General features: G+C 55.6%; 1 protein-coding gene across 2 annotated transcripts in view; it reads right to left on the bottom strand.

The window, feature by feature from the left end:
• Positions 1 to 17037, bottom strand: part of SOX13 (SRY-box transcription factor 13) — a 38212-nt gene extending 21175 nt beyond the window's left edge. For both annotated transcript variants that reach the window (XM_049770631.1, XM_049770630.1), the window contains exon 1: positions 16936 to 17037. The gene's annotated coding sequence lies outside the window, so the exon portion shown is untranslated. The remainder of the gene's footprint in view (positions 1 to 16935) is intronic.
• Between the last annotated feature and the right edge of the window lie 1066 nt (positions 17038 to 18103).

Genomic DNA, 18103 nt, shown 5'->3' on the forward strand with positions numbered 1-18103 from the left:
TGTGAAGTTCTGGGCATTGCACATATTTGGATGAGCTGCCCACCCCTGAACTGGACACTGATAGCGCGCATGCAATGAAGAACGTGAAACTGCCAATAATTTCTACGCCGCCGTCAATCTTCCGGAGAAGGGCAGAGGCGAGCACATAAACACAGCCGCCCAGACGGGCCGTCTGCAGGCGTTGGGGAGACCCAAGCTCACAAAGCCATAATTAACGGCACTAATTGAAGTGTCTAGAAAGACCAGAGCCAGACAGTACCAGACCTGCCCCACCAGCGAGCAGTCCTGGCCCCTGGCCCTCTCTTCCTCCCTCAGGAACAATGAAAGGCTCCCACCTGCCCGCAGAGACAAGGTGGATTTAGGGTTCCTTATCAGGAGGCAGAGGGACCTGGGGACAGGAAGATGGGATAGAGGAAGAGATTTGGTTCTTGGTCTTTCCTAGGAATCCCTTCTGCAAATGTCTAGCTTGGGCCAGCCCTCTGCTCTGGGGCAAGACAGTCTTGGGCCCTCTCATGGCCTCTCCTGGTGTCCTCCATATTTGGGGGAGACTCCAGGACAAGGGCCTCCCGGAAACCCCACACATGAGGTCTGCGCTCCCTGTGGTACGCACTGTGGGTACAGACCCTCTATACATGGCCTCCCTAAACCCCCACCACCATCCTTTTCCCACCTTGGCCAGCCCACCGGGTTTTGACTGGTCCCTTTTCTCTGGTGTCAGCCCCGGTAAAGGTGACCCAGGCCCCACATCAAAAGTCTGCAGAGGCCTAAGGCAGGGCAGACTGGCCCCTATGGACACTAGGGACCCTCAGGAGACTCCTGTGGGAATGAGAAAAGCCCCCACCCCCTTTGTCCATCTCTGACCCAAGAAGAAGAGACGAGTGTCACCTCCCTCCTCTGGTCCCCCCCACACACACACCACGAGGCCATTAGAGATGCTCGGCTCCCCTCCCCCACAACAGTCGCCTGACCCAGGGGATGGGGGTCAATGGTGGGGTCACATGGAGCCTAGCTCCAAACCTCATGAAGAATTTAACCCTCTCCCTCCTGGACGCCTGCCAGGCAGCCCTCTGATGGAAGGACCAAACAATGTGAACCTGCACAAAACTGACTCCTGCACCCCGCTTTTTCATCATGGTGTGGATATGGAGATGACGGGAGGCCCCACCCCGCTCGAGGTTTTCAATGATGGCTTGCAGAGTCCAGTACACATCAGTGCTGGGCCTTAGTGGTTCCATGTTCCCTACCTGCCCTCCACTTCCCCCATCTCCCTGGTACACATGAGGAAACAGCAGTCTTCCAGAAGTGAAGATCTATGTGGGAAAGGGTCCCTGGTCTCCATGCTTGGAATAAAAGTGTTGCCGAGGCTCAGAGAAAGAGAGCACAGCCGGGAGGACTCTGTCTTGCACACAGCTGCTATGGGTTCCTTCTTGGCACCACTTAATGATTCCTCCAACAGGAGGGATCCCTAAGAGTAGAGCTGGGAGTAAGCCTTGAGCACTGTTGGCTGTGGGTCAAACAAATAGTCAGGGTGCCTCAAGCTGAGAATAACTGAGGGCAGCAGCGGCTGTGTGAAGAGGAAGAGAAACTAAGCTTCATGAAGCCCAGATTCAGGTCACGGCCAGCCATGAGGAGACGTACTTCCCAGATGTGTCCTGCAAGCTGGAGGCCATGGAGGATCCACCTGATGGCATAAGGGTATGCAAGATTGCTTCCCTGGGATGCAGTAATCCTAACACCCCTCTCTGCAAGGGCTGCTTGAAAGGCTCGGCCCTCATTTGCTGCAAGGTCCCTGGTTGGCAGCTCCCAAACCTCTGCAGATCACAGGTGGGTTACTGGAAAGCTCAGAGTTCACCCACAGCTGGACTGAGCACTGGAAGACATGTGGGTTTCCAGGACCCCACTGGGCAGCGAAGGGAAAGAACTGGCAAAAGAACCATAGCCTAGCAGAGGGCTTCTGCTAGCCTTGCAAAAGACCAACCTGGGTTTGATCTCCAGCATCACAAATGGTTCCCAAGCCCACAAGGAGTGATCCCTGAGTGCAGAGCCTAGAGTAAAGCCTTAGCATTGCTGGGTGTGGCCCCAAAGAAAACAAAGTCTAGGCACTGGCCTGTCATTCATGCTCCCCTCAGCTTGGTCTGTGGCAGTCAGACAGCTCCTGCCTTTCCCAGCTTGCTCCTCACCCCTCAACCCAACTGCAGCCCATGGAGATCCCTTGTTCGAGCATCTGGACAACTAGGTGCCAGCTCTCACCTTTATCTGGATAGGCAACAGCTCCCACAGAAATAAGCCCAGCCGCCTACATTTCCCACATCCCAGACCCTAAACTGCACCTCGGCCTGCACTCCCGCCCCAGTACTTCCCAGCACACATCAAGCTCATTCACAAAGCCAAGCACGGCAGGGCCAAGTGACAGGCCCAGGGCCTCATTGCATGAGGACTCTGAAAGGCAGGTCAGATCCGAGCATTGGAGCACGCACAAGCCTGGAGAGAGCCCTCTCCCTCCTCAGATCCCACAGGCTCAACACCAACCAGGAGTCACTTCCTTAAGCAGGAAGGCCTCTGGGAATGCAGCCTCACACCTGGCACAAACCCTGCTCCACCATGGCTGGGCCTTTGGAAGCCTCCATCTCTCCAAGAGATCCCGGGACTGTCCAAGCCAGAAACCAAGGGCCTCCATGCACAGCGTAGGACTTGCCAAGTCTATCTGACACTTGGAATTCAGCCTTGCCCCCGTGGTTCTGGCCATGAATGTTCAGCAGCAGTTCCTGTCCAGCTGGACCCAAGACCCATTCCCACCAATGGGTCCTCCTATGTCTTCCTCATCTTCCTCAGGGCAGGCCTAACCACCACCTTCACCTGACTCACTTACCCATCCCTGAAAGCCTCCCTCGTTCAAAATCAGGGTAGCCATTTAAAGTGTCTCCAGCGTTGGGTTCCTCTACATGTGCTGGATTTCCTGGGCAAATGACACCTCTCACCTGGGCCCAAGAGGGACCAAAGCGGACAGAATGGCCATAGAGCAACCCTCCACCACCACCATGGCTGCCAGCTTGGGCCCTGTACCCCAATACCCTGGGGAAGGAAAGGCATTCCCAGTCACCAGGAGATGCATTACAATCTCAAGGCAGCAAAATAATGTCCTGAGTGGAAAGAAAAAGAGCAAGATTTTTTGACTGGAATTTTTTTTTTCTTTCAGACAAGGTTTCGGCGTAGATGAGTAAGTCACCCATCATGGAAGTTCTTTTTGGCTGTTGTTTGTGATTTTAATCACACCCGGTGGTACTTAGGGCTTACTTCTGGCTCTACACTCAGGAATTACTCCTGATGGGCTCGTGAGACTATACGGGATGCTGGGGATCAAACCCAGGTTAACTGCTATGCTTTCTTTCTAGCCCCATCTTGAGACTTTCTGTCCACTTGGAGCTGGCTGGTGGGCCAGGCCAGGCCGTGAGGTCTCTCCAGCTACATGGAGGGCCTCCTTCCTCGTGGCCCCAGGACTGTTCTGTGCAAAGAAAGTGGGGAGGAGTAGGTCTGGTGAATTAACACGCTGTTCCTTAAAACTCCTGATTTTTTTCTGAGTGTAACTGATGGTGCTGATGGAGCCCCGAGTCTGAAGCTGGTTTGAGTCCATGCCCACGGGGAACTGTGCCCAGTCAAATCTCGGAGCTCATCTGCCCTGGGCCCGATCGTCCATCAGCGTGTGGGTAATAATAAATAATACAAGTCCAGGCCTCACTGGAAACAGGGCCAGTCTCGCCCAACACTGCATACACCCTCGGCCCTGCTCCTTCCATGGAACGTCAGACCCTCCAACTGGCACTGGCACTGGCATGCACACACCTCGCCTGAAAACCTTGCGGGGGTACAGCACCACAGGAGGTTTTGTTCCCCACTTGGGGCTGACCCCAGACAGAGCAACTCCATCCCCAAGGAGGCAGAGACCACCCCACTCCAAAAATCGGCCCATGTGGCTGTTTGCGGTCAAAGCCAGACAGCCAGGAAGAGAACAAGGAGAAACAAAGAGTCAACTTACGTGAGGGGCAAGTAAAGGAAAGGGGTTTGCTTCCAGGAACAGAGACCAGTAATGAATGCAGGGAAGCAAGGTGGCCAGCCTGGTGGAGGAGGCACCATGGCTGCCTCTGTTTGCCCGAACCACACGGCCTGCACACACAGCGCCCAGGCGCCCGCAGAGCCCTATCTACAGTACTGATCTGGTGCACTGGGAGGAACATTCCACCAGCTCAGCACTTCTGCAGAAAAAGGGTTGCTGGCTCATGTGCCATTCTCCCGATGGTGCCGCCATCTTGTCTGCTCCCCTTTCTGGTGGTCCCCCCAAGCACAGCCGGTCAAAGCAAGTGTCTTCCTGCACCCTGAGAAGCCCAGGCCCATCCAGATGTGTGCAGGGCACCCTCACCATTGGGGCTCACCCGAGCGAACATGGCACCAAGCAGTGCATCGCCCAGCAGGGCTCTGGCCTGTCCTGAGGACACTGTCCCATGCTGCTATGCCAAGCAGGAGGGGCTGACCCAGCTTCTTCCTGCCCCACCTCCCGCTGCGGACCCCAAGCATCTTCCCCATGGTCCGAGAACAGAATGTGCTTGGCGGCGGACGTGGATGTCATAAATTGCTAATAACAGATTCTCCGTCTGAAAAACAAAATCCTAGGCAGCCTGGCCCTTCCTCTACTCCTCTCATCCTCCACAACTTCCTGCAAGGCCAGGACAGAAAATGCCTCAGCCACAGTGGTGAGGGAAAGCAGGACGAGGGTGGCTCTGGGACCTGAGGTTCACTGCTCCCTGCCAGGTCCTAGGTCTGGATGAGCCAGGCCACAGGAACCTGCCCCATCCACAGCTGCCCAATGCTGTGTCTGCCAGCTTCTGCTGAGCTCCTCCAAGGCAGGCAACTCCAAGCAGGGAAGACCCAGGCTGACATCCTGCTCACGATCACCTGCCTCTGGCATAGGGGTGAGGGGACAGTGGCACAGGGGCGCAAAAGCGCAGACCAGTGCACAATGCCCAGGCTGCCATATTTGGAGGGAACAATGGCTGAGGTACTTCTGACCAGGACTGGGGAAGTCAGGAACTGGGAACATCAGAATTGCAGGAAAACAATTCTGGCCCTGCGCCCTGCAGATGGCCAAGCAGCCACCACAGCCAGGGAGCCCCTGTGTTGGCCCTCTGCTACTCTTCCCTCTCTCCTCGTCTCTCATCTAGGGAGAAATGTGAGTGTTGAAGAGAACGGCGGACTCACTGTGGTGATGTGATGATGACAGGAGTGAAGGACCAAACCTCTGTCCAGCACTTCCTCCCAGATCCAGTCTCCAGACTGGCCTCTGGTGACTGTCAGACACTGAATAGGCTGGGGAGAGGGCTCGATGGTGCGTAACCATAACCAAAACCACGTAAACACCAGGGGCTCCCGGAGGATCCCAATTGAGCATGTATATGGCCCCAGGTAACTGCAACAACTGAAAGAAGGCTGGGGGCTATAGGTCTCCCCAGCTCTGCACAGGACATGGTTGCCGCCCGCACCCAGGGCAGCCTCATCCCTGACCCCTACCAGGGAGGGCAAGAGGCTTTGCCCTCACCCCTCCATCTCAGAGCACCATTTCCTCATCCACAAATGTGGGTCAGACACTCTTTGCCATCCTAACTACAGGGCCCCCCACCCATATGCAGCACACCCAGGTGCCCCAGGGCAGAAGCCAGCTCAGATGTGGGGCATGGACTGTGGGCTGTGTCTGACTCCACATCTGGATTTGTTTTTGTTCTTTTATTTTTAGCTTTGGGGTTATACCCAGGGATGCTCAGGGATTTTGCCTGGCAGACTTGAGGGGCAATAGGAGATACCAGGTATGGAACTTGAGTCAGCTGCATGCATTACCTGCTGTATTATCAATCCAACCCTGGGATTTTGTTAAGTTTTTGATTTTTGGTTTTGGGGCATACCTGGGCAACACTTGGGGGTTACTCCTGGCTCTGTGCTCAGGAATTGTTCCTGGCAGGTTCAGGGGACCATATAAGATGTTGGGGATTGTATCTATGTTGGCCCCGGATGGCTGTATGCAAGGCAAATGCCCTACTCACTGTGCCATTACTCTGGTGCACCTCTGGATTTTGAAACAGTGACCAAAGCAGCACAGTGGCTGCCATGATGCAGTCCTGACTCAACCACTACAGCAATGTGCCTGAGTAGAGGATTGTCCAAAGGGTTCAGCCCAAGGTCAGACTGAAAAATGGGGCTGAGAGGTGATATGGGTCCAAGAGGCCCCAGTGGCCCCTGCAGCAGCATTACTGTGCCAGCTGCCGGCCACTGGCCACCATGTGCCCTGGGACGGCCAAGGTTGCCCTCCAGTCCTGGGCCTCTGGCATGGCTGGCCCAGTCTGGAATCAGCAGCCTGGGCGATGGGACAGCCAGAAGGACGAGGCCCAGGTGGATTCCTGACAAACTGAGACCAATCAGAAATCAAGTCTGGTGTCTCCCCCAACCACGCACACAGGGGGTTGGGGGATCCACAGTCACCTGCCACACAGGCCACACCATGACCCCATTTCACCAACAGGAAAATGTGGCTCAACAAATGAGGTAAATGGCCCCATTTCAAGATTCAAATTCCCAGTGCTCCAAATTTGGTGTCTCTAAAGTCCTGGTGTTTTCACTCAACTCTCCTGCTTCTTGAAAAATCCACGGGCTCAGGAGATACTAGGTTCAGCAGAGAAATTGGGACAGGGGCAGGAAAGAAAGATGAAAGCAACCAGAATGGAACCACCTCTAGAGCAAAGGTGCCTCTTAGACGCCCACCCTGAGCCTCAAACACCCCGGACAATGGGATCACGTGGTGGGCTCAGAAGCATCCACTGCACCCGCCATTCTCAGTCTACCTGTGCCTCCAGCCTCCCCAGGGAACAGACCAGCCTCTGCCCCACACCAACCACCATGGGCTGCAAGTCCTGATTCACAGAGAAGGAAACTGAGACAAGACAGAGATGGTCCCATCTTCTACTGGCACTGTCTGCTTCTTGCTCCTCTGTCCTGATTTGACACCTGGCAGCTGCTCAGCGAAGCTTTGGTTCCATATGAAGGGGGATCAGAGTGATAGTAGAGCAGGTAGGGTCCTTGCCTTGCAAGCAGCTGACCTGAATTTGACCCCCAATGTCCCATATGGTGCCCCAAGGCCTCTGGGAGTGGTTCCTGAGTACCACCAAGTGTGACCACACTTGGTTCCCACCCCACCTGGAATCCAGGGGTGGCCTGACTTTTTAGCACTCCCTCCAGCATGCCTAACATCCAGCACTTGCCTCTTCCAGAAAGCTCCAGGAGCACTTCCTGTCCATTCCTAATGGGCTACCCAGTGAGGGTGTAGGTCTCTGCTATCTTCCTGTGGGACACTGAAGCCCTGGGAGATCTCATGTCCAGAGTACCGAATCCCCAGAGGTCCCGGCTCACCCTGCCTCAAGTCCCAAAAGACGGGTATGGAGGGCACCTCTGGTTGACCTGGACACTGGACTCGGGCTACCCCTGAGGGGGGGAAGGTTTCCCGGGGCCTGAGAAAAGGAGACAAGAGGCCCTTTGTGTCTGCACCTCCTGAGACACCTGTTCCCCCTCCTGCCTGCCTGCAGCCTCCCTTCCTCCCTCCCTCACTGCCAGCCTGTGTGCGGCCTTGTTTATGCGGCAGCGCTGGCAGCCGGGGGCCTGCTCCCAGCATGGGGCTCCAGCAGCCCTGCCAGCACCTGCCCAGCCCTGGCAGCCCAGAGCCGCTGGCCAAGCACAATCACCCGCTGTCGACACAGTTGTTGATTTTCAGGAGGGATGAGGAGAAGGGGAACAGCGCTGGCTCTTACAACCGCCAGGCTTACGAGCAGTTGGCCTGGCCAATATCTGCATGTTACCAGGAGGGGGGTCTAGTCCCAGGCAGCTTAGGGCAGGCAAGCCCAAAGCCATACACCCAGTGCTGGCGGGCACCCCAAATCCATTCCTGACCCACTCACTGCCGACCGAACAAGCCCTCAGCAGCCTGCACTTGAGGGACCCAATCACCAGGGACTCTGGTGTGGGTGGGACAGGCCCCTAGACAGATTGAGGGGAAACCCAGAGTCTGGGAGGGATCTAATTGGACCACCTGCTCTTCTCTGCCAAACCACCTTTTCCTACAGGGAGCTTCCTCAGCTGACTGTCCAAATTCCCCTGCTCTCTCCTTTGTCAGTGCTCCTCTCTCTGCTCAAGACTCTTGGGCTTCGACTGTCTCTGCACAAGCCAAGCCCAAGGGCCCAGTTTGTTCGACAACTGAGTGGGATAGTGGAGACCTCAAGTGGGCAGCAGGCAGTGTGGGGTCTGTGGAAAGGAATGCTTTGGAGGAGGCAAGAACCCCCACACTAGGCCCCCTGCTGCATCAGGGTGCTCCCTGTCCCAGCTACCTGGAGTCAGGAAAAGAGCCTGGGGAGAGAGCACTGTGCTCCATTATTAGATGAGATGGGCTTCCTGGGACAGAGTGAGTGACACCCGCTTCTTCACAATCACCCCTCAGCCCCAACTCCCACACTTGGGCCCAATGAGAGCCCAAACCAGGTGATAAATGGTCCCAATTCCCCTCACCCGCTTTATGTCCAGAGCTACAGGCTGGAGGAGAGACAGACTGGAAGTGGAATCATGCCAACATGCCCCTGGCCTGGGGACAAACCAGATAGCCAAGAGGATGTTCAGTGTCTTCTTCCTCCTCCCTCACTTCCAGCCCTGGATGCTGAGCCTCTTGCCCTATCTCAGGGGAGAAGCCACCCCTTGCCCAGCTAGAAACCTCACTGATCCCACCAGGGGCTCTTCTCTCACTGGCCCCCTGGCCAAACACCCAGAGCTTCCATGAGGCAGAGAGGGCAGGAGGCAGATGGGAGGAAGAACCTTCCCCCACACTCCCCGTCCTGTCTCTCCCTCCAACACCATTTCTCTCCCTTTGCCTTGTAGGTATTGGTATGACAGATTCCATCATACAGACATCCCATCCACATCCACAACACACACACACACACACACACACACACACAAACACATATCACAACTCCTCACACTTGCACACAGACCTCTCAGCACTTCCTCTCACCTTCTACGCTTACCACCCCCTTTACCCCTCAAGATCCAGGCTCAGAATGAATCTCCCAGGAAAGATGAGTCCAGCCCCCTCAGTTTGGGAGGTTGGAGTGTGTCACACCCCATCCAGACAGGAAATTTCCTTCCACTCTCAGCACAGCACTGTGAAGCCGGCAAGAACAAGCACTCTGGTGTCTGCAAGGGCAGCTAACTCCAAGGCCTCACTCCCAGTCCTGCTTCTCCCAAATACCACAGCAAAGAGGGTGCGCGGGTGCCCACCTGCCAGAGCTTATTAGGTTCCCCAAGTTACTCAAGTATATCCTGAATATCTTGTAGCTCCTTCCCTCCCACCAGGGCCTCTCCTCCTGTCACGGAGTCACTCTTGCCAACTGGCCCCTGACATCCACAGGAAAGAACACGGACTGCTTGCTTCTGATCTGGCAATTCTGAGCATTTCCATCCGTCCTCCTTTCGAAAGGTCAGAAACGGAAAAACAAAGAAGAAACTGAGATGCTGGTCTGGGGCAGCCCCAGCCTTCATCTCTAGCTGCCACCTTGCCATGATCTAGGTGATCCCCCCAGCTGCACTTTTGTGTGACCTGAACTACTTTAGCACCCAGCTCTGCTGTCCTCCAACACACACACTAGCACCTCCAGCCATGTCCCAAAGCTGCCACCCCTGTAGGCAGTGGGGTGCCAGACACGGCCAATCTCACCCCTTCCTGCTCCCCAAACTCATTCCATTGGGAGGCAGTGAACAGCCAGAGAAGCTGACCAGTAGAGAATGTGGACCAGGTTGGCCTCTGAGGCGGCTCCCCGGGGAACCAGGCCCAGTGGGGATTGACCTCAACCACTAGGGGAGGCAGCTGGGCAAGAGTCCCTGCCCAGTCTGGGCCTGCTCTTTCCTTCGGGCTCTTCAGGCTGAAACTGTGTGTATGTGTGTGTGTGTGTGTGTGTGTGTGTGTGTGTGTGTGTGTGTGTGTGTGTGTGTGTGTGTGTGTGTGTGTAACACAAAATTCCTGCTTTCCCCCCCCCCCCAGCAGGGCAAAATGTGCTGCTATGGGGCTTCTTGCCAAGGCCTTTTAAATGCTAAGGCCACAATGGGGGGAGGGAGGCTGGGAGCACTGCTGGCCTATCAGGCTGCCCAGGGTGACCAAAAGGAACAGAGGAAGGGCAACCATTTCAGGAAAAGGTGGTAGGTGTGAGTGTACCTCCTAACAACTCCCCCCTCAAAGCTGCTCTGGGCTAGAATCTTCAACATTGACCAGCTGCTGTCCTACTAGGTCTCTACGCAGCTGGGGTCAGCTCCCAGAGGAACTTGGGAGGAGGCCTCAGTCTGACCACTGGCTGAATCCATCCGGCTCCTCCCTGAAGCCCCAAGTAAGCTGGGGCGTCTCCCGGAAGCAGGAAAGTGGGGCCAGCAGAGGCCAGCAGGTGCTGGAGAGAAGCCTCTGGCACCAGGGCCTTTTCCATCCTAGGTGCCAGCAGGATCAGGGCTCAGTGTTCTAGCCTAGTCCTGGTGGCCAGTGCCAGGCAGGTACTGGCAGGGCTAAGAGGGAGAGATGACAGCTGCTCAGAGAAAATTATTTTGGATTGTTGAGACCTTCACCCAGACCAGAGCAAAGGCTGAACCTCAGGTCCCCCTTCAGCCTCAAGGAAGCACTGATGAAGACCCCCAAATGCCACATCCCCAGGCCCTGCTTCCAGCACGGTGACAGACACGGTGACAACCTTCCTAGCTAACACATCCGGGTTCCAGCAAAGGGTAAGGATGGAAACGAGTTTAGGCAGGAACGAGCCCTCTTAAGTAAACACTACGCACAAAAATCATTCCCATTCAAAGCACGATTAATGAGGGCCGAGTCGGCCCTTCCTGCACAGAGCCCTTTTCAAACACTCGGTTTCACCCCCACACAGCTGCGTTTAAATTCCACTTTTTCCAGACATCAACTTCCTGGTGACCTGCTGGGGACCTGGGAACCCAATCAGAGCCCATCTCCCAGCATCCCTAGAGAGTGTCCACCCCTCAAGGGCAGTCATGCCAAGACTCTCCAGAGAAACAGGCCTCGCTCAGGCAAATGCTGTTGAGCCACAGCAACCGCAAACCCTCCAAGTGAAGGAGCCTGCAGCAGACACGAGCAGACTCAAGCCCCTTGAGCTCTGAGGTGCTGCCATGATCACATTTCATGGGCAAGAAAAGAGATGTCACCTCTCCTGGATCTGAATCCCGAGCACCAATTACGGAGCAATGGAGCTCTAGTGGTGCTTCATTGGAGCAAACTGTTCCTGTTACCCCAGGAGGAGGAAAGAAGGGAAGAGGAGAGAGAGCGTTCCAAAGCCAGGGCAGCTTGGGAAATGTCACATGGCTGATGCGGGTGGTCTGAGCCCAGCTCCCAGCCGGGTGTAGAATTATCTGCCCCCAGGCTTGGAGAGATAGCGCAGGGGCATTTGCCTTGCAAGCAGCCGATCCAGGACCAAAGGTGGTTGGTTCGAATCCCTGTGTCCCATATGGTCCCCCGTGCCTGCCAGGAGCTATTTCTGAGCAGTCAGGAGTAACCCCTGAGCACCGCCGGGTGTGGCCCCCCCCCCCAAAAAAAAAGAATTATTTGCCCTCTCCAGGCAAGTGCAGGCTGTGCTGATCTCCCTAGAGACAATCTACGGTACCCCCAAAACTGTCTCCCATGGGCCCACCCAAATCTAAGGCCCCTTCTCGGTGCCCCATTCACCTTTCACTGGTCTCTCTGCTTCCCTTCTAGTTCAATTTCTGTTTTCATCACCCACAAAACCAATTTCTCATTCACAATTTTCCACTTACAAAAGTGGAAAAACTCATGGGGCCAAGAAATATGAACAGCAGGTAAAGCACGTGGCAGGCCCAGTTTCAATCCCAGGCATCCCACATGGGCCCTTGAGACCTCCAGGAGTGATTCCAGAATACTTGAACATCACAGGGTGTGGTTCAAAAACCAAGTAAACAAACAAACAAACAAACAAAAAAACATTAATTCATGACCATTTTAGAAGACTTAAAAAATAAACAAAAATTGCCCACATGTCCAGCATTTAATATCGGCTCTGTAAACATTTCAAGGCAGCCTTCTAAGATCTCTCTGTGTAAATGGGTGAGGGGCAAGTATACACACAATAATCTGGACAAAAGTGGTAGTAAGCAAGTTTTATATCACTTTCTCTTTTTATTTTGTATGTTTCCAAGTTGTAAGTTATTATTTTTTTATTTGTGCTTTCTGGGGGGCTCAAGAAATAGTACTGAAATTAAAGCATTTCTTTTGCACAGAGCCAACCCCAGTTTTACTCCCTGAACTGTCAATGGCTCCACAGCCCTGTCAGGAGTGATGCCTTAGTGCAAAGCCAGGATTAAGTCCAGAACACAGCTGGGTGTGGCCTCCAAACCCCATAATAAATAATAATAAGGACCAGGGTGGTGGCGCAAGTGGTAGGGTGTTTGCTTTGCTTGTGCTAACCTAGGAGGAACTGTGGTTAGATCCCTTGGTGTCCCATATGTTCCCCCAAGCCAGGAGTGATTTCTGAGTGTAGAGCCAGGAGTAACCCCTGAAGAACACCAGGTGTGTCCCAAAAACCAAAAAAATAAAAAAATAGGGGCTGGAAAGTAGCATGGAGGTAGGGCATTTGCCTTGCATGCAGAAGGTCAGCGGTTCAAATCCCAGCATCCCATATGGTCCCCTGAGCCTGTCAGGAGCGATTTCTGAGCATAGAGCCAGGAGTAACCCCTGAGCACTGCCGGTGTGACCCAAAAACCAAAAAATAAATTTTAAAAAAAACTGTAGGGCTGGAGAGATAGCATGGAAGTAGGGGATTTGCCTTGCATGCAGAAGGACGGTGATTCAAATACCAGCATCCCATATGGTCCCCTGAGCCTGCCAGGAGCGATTTCTGAGCATAGAGCCAGGAGTAACCCCTAAGCACTGTCAGGTGTGACCCCAAAACAAAAACAAAAATAACACAAAACTGTACTTTCTGGATTTTGTTTATATATCTAGTTCACACAAGCACATAGCACTATATTCAGAAAGAACAAAAGAACACAGTGGATTGGATATGACTTGCAGCAGCTGACCCAGGTTCAACCCCAGATTCAATCCCTGCTACCCCACAGGGTCCCCTTCTCCCCTCCAGGAGCAATCCCTGAGACAGAGACAGAATAGGCCCTGAACACCGTCAAGGAGGCCCTAAAACCAAACTAAAGTAAATAAAACACAATCTTGTCTCCAGCCGATCCCTCAGTCACCACCAGGAGAATTCTGATTTCCTGTGTACAATTTCTGAGAACACAACAACCCATGTTCAATCCTCAGAGTCCTACATGGTCCCTGAGCCCCACCAGGGCTGACCCCAGGAGTACAGAGCCAGGACTAGTAAGTAGTCCCCTTAAGCACAATCAAATGTGACACCCCCTCCCCCGACACACACACACCAAAAAGAAAGAAAAGAGAAGACACTATTAGGCACCAGGGACAGCTCAAAGGTCAAGAATCTACTTTAGGAATGAGGCCTTGAGTTGGACCCCTGGCACTATCCCACATGTGGAACATAATCCCAGCAACACTGCTGTTTGTAACCCCCCATCTCACAGTCGTGTGTGTCTCCAGCAAATCACAACTGTGTATAGTCACTGCAGCTAATCTGTGTGATCCCCACTAACAACTCAGTGCATGTGGCTCCTGGTTATTGAATCAATAAACAGCAAAAACACAGAGAAGGGGGGAAATTATCCTTAAATCTGACTGACCCGACTCCTTGACTTAAACCCACCTGTTTAAGTGGGCCTCCTGTTGCCCTGGTCAGAAAACCCAGACTCGGACACTGCACAGGGGTGACCCAGGTTCAATACCCCAATACCTCATATAGTCTCTTAAGCACTTCCAGGCATAATCCCTGAACTCAGAGCCAGGAGTAAACCCTGAACATAGCCAAGGATGGCCCCAAAACGAAAGAGCCAACCTTTGAGTCATGCCTCTTTTTTCCAGCCCCTTTTCCACCCTTCACTGCCTGCCATGGGGTTAGACGGGTTAGGACAGAAGAGGAAACAGTCCATCATGCAGGCGGGGGCTGGCAGATGTTCCTCTTCCGAACCCCCAGGTCACTGCTTGAGAGTCTAGAATCAGGGGCCGGAGAGGTGGCGCAAGAGGTAAGGTGTCTGCCTTGCAAGCGCTAGCCAAGGAAGGGAAGGACCTCGGTTCGATTCCCCGGTATCCCATTTGGTCCTCCCAGCCAGGGGCAATTTCTGAGCATCAGGAGTAACCCCTGAGCATCAAACGGGTGTGGCCCAGAAAACCAGAGAGAGAGAGAGAGAGAGAGAGTCTAGAATCAGCCAAGGAGGGCATGACAAACCCCAAATCTTGGAAAAGACTCTGTAGTTAAAAGCTAAAAGTTAGAGGTGAAGTTTCCCCCACCCTCACTTACCGGAAATCCCACAGCTAGGGGCTGAGGCAGGTGGGATATTCCAGCTTCCCAAGTAAACCCTAGAGGCAGGTGACACAAACACTGCCCAGGTAGCAGGGCTCCCTGGGGGCAGTCCCAGCCCAGCCCACCTGTCTCTACTCCTGGGAAACCCAGACACCTGGGCTCCTCACTCCAGAAATACACTGGGCCCAGAGACACAAATGCACATCCAATCTGGAGCTAGGCCCGGACACTATATAGAGACAGGACACTTCAGGGGGATGCTTCCTTCCTCAGCCTGATTCCCATTGAGAGCAGCGCAGTGGGGCCAGGGCTGATGTTGAGGGTGGGGGTGGGGCGGCAAAAACTGAAGGCCATTTGCAAAAGGAGAAAAAGATGAAAGAGTTTAACCAGCAGGTATGGGATAAGGTGCGAGATGATGATGGGGGAGAACAGAGATGAAAAAGGCCAGGGAAGAAAGGTGAGCTTGCCTTCTTCCCAGACATGAACAATTATTATAATTGATTAAATGAGCCCAGCCGCAGAGGGCAGTGGAATCGCAGTGGAATCACAGCGGAAGGAAGAAGCAACTAACATTTCTCCAGCACTTTCTCTAGGAACCCAAAGGCTGCACTTTATCAAGGCCTTTATTGAGCAGGGTAATCATGTGTAGGTAGAGTTCATACTAAACCCAAGTCTGGCACAGAGCACAGTGCTGAAATTACTCCAGATAAGATCTGGATAAGTGGTGGTATCTGAGACCTATTTTCCAGACCCTTCCTTACCCACTAAATGCTGCTTTGACCTTCAATGGTCCAACGTGGGGGACAAGGAGTCATGCCTTTCCAATTCGGTAGTTTTCAAGTGCACAGTAAATGCCAGTTTCAAACATATGCACAGGGAAAATCTGAAAAAGTTAAGCTCACGCTGCATAGGTGGGGAAGAATTAGGACCCAATCTCTCAACTTCCTGCGAGGGCACGGTGGGAACCAGGGCCTCTAAAAACCTCAGTCGGTAGCAGCATCTTTTTTTGGCTCTCTCTCCAGACCCCTTCACTTAGCAGCATCGCCCAAGCGCCCTGCCCGGAAATTCCCACAGAGTCAAAGCAAACTTCCCAGGAAAACTCCTCGGCTTCCTCCTAGCCCCTGTCACTGAGGCGGCTGCCAAAAAGCGCTGTTGGGAGTCTTTGCAGCTGCCGGCGGTCCTCCAGGGCGGGGAGCCCCGGCTCGTGCTCTCGGGGTCCTCCCGGAAAGGTCCAGGGCTGAAGTTCAAAATTCACTTCCCGCCCAGGCACGGCTAGCGACCTGGCCCCGGGGTTCTCTCTCTCTCAGCAGCCCCCCACGCCTCGGTGCTCTCCAACTCCAGGGAAAAGGGGACATCTCCTAGCCGGGAAGAGCAGGCGTAGGCGGGCAGCTGGGAGAAAGAACCCCAAAGGGCCATCGCCTCCGTGTATGGGGACTGGACACCGCAGGCGTGCATGCACACACACACACACACACACACACACAAACACACACGCACATCTGGGGACTGAAGCAGCCGGTGCGCACACACACGCACACACCCGACACACGCGCGTGTGTGTGTGCGCGCGTGTGTTTACGCACGGAACGCGCGGGGTGGGAAAACAATGGCGAGCCGCTGGGAACCGAGGAACTAGCCCCCGTCTCCACCTCCTCACCTCCCTCCCGGCCAGGCGCAATCTGCATGGGCAGCGAAATCGGGAAGAAAAGGTTCCCCTCCGTCATCCAAAGGCGAAAAAATGGGGGAGGAGGGGGGAGCAACTAAAGGCTGAAACTGGAGCAGCCAGGCGCAGAAAACAAAACAGGAGGCAGCGCCGGCCGGGCTTGCTTGGTCGGGAAGGAAAGAATCCGAAGAAGGGTGCAAAGGGCTGCGTGTGTGTGTGTGTGTGTGTGTGTGTGTGTGTGTGTGTGTGTGTGTGTGTGTGTGGCCCGCGCCCCCCAAAACACAACCGAACCGCGACGCGGGACGGACGCGCCGAGCCGGAGTGTACGTGCGTGGGGAGACCCGGGACCCGCACCCGAGCCCCGTGCCCGGTGCGCTCAGGTCGCCGAGGGTTTCTTCTTCGTCTGGGAACCCCCGCAGAGCGCGCGGCTCACCCCAGGCTGCCGCAGAAAGCTCCAGTACCCACGGCCGGCAGCGGAGCGCACACGCCAAGCCACGGCCTCGCCAGGCTGCCCGGCTTGCGCACCAGCACCCACCCGGCGGGCACCGCAGCTGGCCGGCGTCGTGGCGCACGGGTGCGGGGAGGCACCCGTTCCTCCACGAAAAGAACTTTTGTCCGGGATGGAAAGTGGCATCGACGCGAGCCACATCGACGGAGTGTGCCCGGCTGCGTGGGCGGAGGCGCGAGTGTCAAACTTGGCGAGGGGCTGGAGGGAGACCGGGGCGCGCGGCGCGCTCGGGGCGCACTTACGATCCTCCGGGCTAGGCGCTCGCTCGCTCGCTCGCTCGGGCTCCGGGCTCGGCACTCCGGCTGCTCCTCCGACCGGGTGGGTCCTCGCGGCTGGCGGTCCCCACTTCCCGCTCACATGCCCCGGCTGGGGCCGCAAGGGGGCACGCCCCCCGCCGTCGGCTGGGGGAGTCTCGAGGCGGACTCGTGGCCACCCCGGCCCGGCCCGGCCCGGCCCGGCAACCCACGGCGGGCGAGCGGGCGGGCGGGCCGGCTGGCGTCCGGGGCGGCGAGCTGGATTCCGGCCGGGCGGCGCCTCGGCCGAGCCAGGCCGCTCTCTGCACTCTGCCCTCTGCCCCGGGGCTGGCCGCTGGCCGCTGCCGGCCGCGCTCCGGTGCCTGCGCCCGGCGCCCGGGGCTCCGCGCCTCGCTCGCTCCGATCGCTCCCAGCGCCCGGCCTCGCAGGCTGGACCGCGGCGCCCCGATCGCAGAGCCGGGCTCGCCTTCCTTCGGGCCGGCTGGCAGGACCCGTACTCACACGCGCAGTTCAGTTGCGAGCCGGCGAGGCCACTCCGCAGCCAGCCTCGGAGGAGAAAGAGGGAGGGAGATCGAGCGAGCAAGGGGAGGAGGAGGAGGAGGGAGGAAGGGTGGGGAGAGGCAGAAGGAGGGAGGGACGGAGAGTTCCCTCCTCCTCCTCCCTGCAGCCCTGGTCCATCCAGGCATCAACAGCTGGAAACCTCTGTTGAGACCCGGAGCTGCGGGGCGGGAGGCCGGGTACAGAGTGGGTGGAGAGAACAGAAGAAAGAGGCGGTGGGCTCGACCCAAGGCCACTGCCCAGGTACGGGACTGCTGGAAAATCTTTTTTCTTCCCGAGAGAAAAAAAATACAAGAAGTTGCTGCTCCAGCGCTGCTTACCCTCTGCAGAGAGACACTCCAGGTTTAAGGGTGCTTAACACCCCCAACCCCATTTCCCCATGTCAGGGCTTCCCGGAGGGGTCCGGTCCCACCGTCTCCGCTGGACACATTCCTGGTGTCTCAGACATGTCCAGTCCTGGTTCTTCTCTCTCTCTCTCTCTCTCTCTCTCTCTCTCTCTCTCTCTCTCTCTCTCTCTCTCTCTCTCTCTCTCTCTCTCTCTCTCTCTCTCTCTCTCTCTCTCTCTCCCTCTCTCTCTCCCTCCCTCCCTCTCTCCCCC

Source organism: Suncus etruscus, chromosome 3 (genome assembly GCF_024139225.1).
Source record: "Suncus etruscus isolate mSunEtr1 chromosome 3, mSunEtr1.pri.cur, whole genome shotgun sequence".
NCBI lineage: Eukaryota > Metazoa > Chordata > Mammalia > Eulipotyphla > Soricidae > Suncus > Suncus etruscus.